The following is a 4,029-nucleotide window of genomic DNA, read 5'->3' on the forward strand; positions in this document are numbered from 1 at the left end:
TTTATTTTCAATACTTCTTCCTGCGTGGTGGTACTACCTTGTATTTCCTGCATCGTGTAGCATATGGTCTATGTGACACACTGTTTGCCGTTACACAAGCTTGACAAGTGTCCTGAGCATGGTTTTCACTTTCAGTGAGATTTCACTGAAATTCACTGAATTTCATTAATTTCAGTAGACACTGAAATATTACGTTTCGATCAAAATATTTCAGCAAATTCAGTAGCACACAGGAAATCAAATATTTTTCAAATTTTTTTTTAAAATTTCAAATATTTAATTAAATTCAAATGAATATTTCGGCCTTTTGGCTGAAATGCCAACTGAAATAATTGAATTTCACTGAATTTCAGTGATTTCAGTTGGTACTGAATTTTTGTTGAAACTGAAATTCAAAACCATGGTCCTGAGCACGACAATAAAGCAGCATGATAACATATGGTCTATGTTACACAATGTTTGCTGTTACACGAGCTTGACAAGTGTCTTGAGCACGACAATAAAGCAGCAACATGCGAGGCACACTACCTTGACTCAACATAGATCAAAGCTGTGGCAAATGAGCTGGGTGTGTTGTTGTCTTCCATGATGCATCCCAAACTTAGGCTAGAGATGTGTACTACTAGCCTACTACTACTACTATGCAGTGGTTGCCCCATTTCGCATCGAATACTTAAGTTCCTGGTGAGGTTTCTCTTTGTTACTGAAGCAGCTATATTTCCTTCTAGCTGCTCCTCCTTTTAAGAAAGTGAAAAGGGCACCACCTTTAACTAGATATAGTTCAACACAACAACCATTCAATGAATACAGAAATTTATGTCTTTCACGGCCGGTGTACTGCCTTGATCTAATGTGCTTCACTACCGTTGCACTGCTTTGATTTACTACGGTTGATTAATGTTTTCTACAGTATGGTGTAGTACTGATGTTTTGCATCTCATGTGGTGTTTAATTAATATGCTGTATTTTGATTCACACAATTGAAAGGATCAGCACACAATTGTTGTGCAAATGTTCCTTCGAATATTGGCTGCATTAATTTGACAAGGACAAGCAATAACAAAATTAAATTGCAATTTCTTGGAACCTGGGAATTTTGTGATGATAGCAAGTATGAATAAGAACGAATCAGAAGTACACTGCTAATAGCCGGGTTCAAGGTTTAAATGTTAAGACCAACAGAGACACCTGTGATTACAAATCTGTTCTTCCCTGAGATGTACATTATTTTCAGGGGGTAAAAACGACAACAACGATCTCCCGACCTATGGGCTTACAATACAGTGCAGCGGAGAATATACACCCGGTTGCGCCAAAACCCGATCTGTGTGTGCTAATTCACACAGATACAACACTCTCGCAGCCTCCTGCCATTTTGACGGAAGCAAGTCGGAAAAAAAAGGCAACGCACAAATTGCCAATCCATCTGTTCTACTAAATGGAATCTGTAGACTGTTGCCAATATGTTCAGTAGGGAACGGTTGTCACGGCTTATACCTCGCCTGACAGTCGCCACTGCATGGAAAACGATGCCGAAGGAAATGCCTTCATTGAATTGATAGTTCACAGCTGTTTATTAAGCTAGTAGAATACCCTGACCTAGTGTTAATGAGCATCCAGCACCTCCAAAAGATTTTCGGTTTAATGCTCCTTGAAAACTTCCATTGTTCAATGATCCACATGGGTTATAATCATAAGTGTATACCAACTAAGTAAACGGACAGGACTTCCCCTTGCTAAGATGCCCCAACATTCTATTCCGATATGAGGGGGTAAATTTTGTGATCCATAACCATATATGAACATACCCAACATCTATGTCTAGTGATTACTTTCGATAGAAGATAGCTCCAAAAACTCATTACCATGGTGTACTTGTGTTAACGACAGAAAAACAGTTTGACTTTCTGATTCAAGTAATTTCTGGATGACACAGCATACAAAGATCAATAAGGTGGTGGAACTACAATTATTACCAGTTACCAAGGGTTGGACTTTAAGATGTGTCCGTTTATGCAATTTGTAATGATTATAGAGTTGCATTTCTGCAATGTGCCCTGAAATGATTCATCTATGTTACAGTACCCACAAATAAATATGAGCCATCCATTTACTTAAATCGTACGTATACGAGTGTTTGGTACTCCAATATAGATACCCGTGAGTAAGGAAATACGATGGAGAACCTACTAACGCTGCCCCCTGGTATCCCACCATCGGCTCATCATCAACAGCCGTCCACTATTCGTACCCCTGTACGTAAGATTGCCGTATATACACAGAATTTTGCTTGTTGTATTTCCCAACCTAGACTGTGTACGATACCCGCACCGACGTCATCCCCCCTCAATCAATGCTAGCGTTGCACCTACCCCCTCCTTCCCCCCTTTACTCCTGCACCGGACGCGCACTCTCCTCCTCGCCCCTCTCCTGTGCTGCTCCATCCAGTAGACTGTTGCAATCCCTATTCCCATCTCGATAATCCGCCTGGATCTCCATTGCTTCGATCTCCCTCTCACCTACATCTCTGGCCATGGCGTCTTCTGCTTCCTCAGTTCCTGCCGGATCGGTCGCCGCACCCGAAGACGTCGCTCCTCTCCCCCCTCATCCGGTGCCCCAGATGCAACATGGGGGTGATTAAGTGGTTCATCTCCGAGACCCCCCTGAATCCCAGCCGTCATTTCTACAAGTGTCAGTTCCGTGATGTAAGTTATTGGACATAGATGTTGCTATATATTGTTCAAATATTCGCTCACAGTTCATATTTTTGTTTTCAGTCCGGTCGTTGCACCTTCTGAAAATGGGACAACAAGTACGTCGACTACCTATGCGCTCGATGGGCTCATGTGTTTCTTCCCCCACCTCCTCCGCTCCAGGATCTTCCTACTGTGGTACTGCGTGACATTCAGTCCTACCTGAAGATTTCACTGTCCGTCACCCTTGGTACTCTTGCTGCTGTACTGACGCTTCTAGTCTCCAAAATGTAGCTCCGTTTGAATTATGTAATAGTTCTATCTCTAATTAGTATGATCACTAGGCCAAGCAGCTGCCTATCCATGTACTATTAGTTAGTTCTGATCCAGTGCCATCTTAGTTAACTGTGGTAGTACGTTGTAAATTTTCAATTCTGTCATACAGAGGTTCTACTGTAAGTCTGTAACTGTCTCCAACGCAATATAATATGATTGTGTCATATTTTTCGTTTTACATCTGCTACCAGAATTATTTTGTTAACATCTACAACGAACAATATATATCTCTCTTTTGTCCTTTTACACGCGTATTCATTGAAAATAAGAACTCATTATCTCTGAACCAAGCATGTCTGCAGCGGGCATTAATTTTACTGCCACACCCGTTTCACAATCAATTTCATCCAGACGATTTTTATTGTTTTTTATGTCATGTACAGTTCTCATCTGTCTCTCCATTTTCTTCCTCTTCTGCCCTCTCCCCTGCTCTAGCTCCTTTCCTCTTCTTCTCCAGTTGATTACTGGGCAGCCATAGCTAACCCTGAGAGAATATCTGATTAGTCTCAAAGTTAAAAATTGACATCTTGAACAACAGAGCTGCCACACACTTAGAAGGATGTCATCTTTTCCTTCAGGTCAGATTCCTACTTCCCCAAATTTCTTATAAAAAATATGCACACACAATTACTAAAATTGCTTTTTTTCAGGTTTTCTACCTTGATAATGTTGACTTCAGTATTTTCAAACTCACGACAAACTGCCAAGGATATCTTCATTTGAATTAGCAGCTTTCCGTACGATATTGATTACCTCTGCCAACCACAATTAATACGCCTGACCGTACTCCTGTTCTAACCTGCACCGCAGCGTCATCCGTCCTGCACCCTCGCCCGTATACACAGCGTATTTGTGCTTCAAGTTTGTTTACTGCTTTTACAAAAAGAAACCCACTACATTACGAGCGGATCTTAAAGACAATCAACGCCGTCCAGATACCAGGGGCGCGCGCCGCCCGGAGCCAAAAGTGCGCTTCCCTCGTGAGTACCACGACCAAAAG

The 4,029-nt window shown here is 41.6% G+C and overlaps 1 long non-coding RNA gene across 1 annotated transcript; it reads left to right on the forward strand.

Moving 5' to 3' along the window:
- The first annotated feature begins 2,405 nt into the window (after nucleotides 1-2,405).
- On the forward strand, nucleotides 2,406-3,207 carry LOC119356139. The gene is made up of 2 exons (XR_005171853.1): nucleotides 2,406-2,705; nucleotides 2,778-3,207. It is a non-coding gene; the product is annotated as an uncharacterized LOC119356139 (long non-coding RNA).
- Nucleotides 3,208-4,029: the final 822 nt, after the last annotated feature.

Source organism: Triticum dicoccoides, chromosome 1A (assembly GCF_002162155.2).
Source record: "Triticum dicoccoides isolate Atlit2015 ecotype Zavitan chromosome 1A, WEW_v2.0, whole genome shotgun sequence".
In the NCBI taxonomy this organism is placed as follows: domain Eukaryota; kingdom Viridiplantae; phylum Streptophyta; class Magnoliopsida; order Poales; family Poaceae; genus Triticum; species Triticum dicoccoides.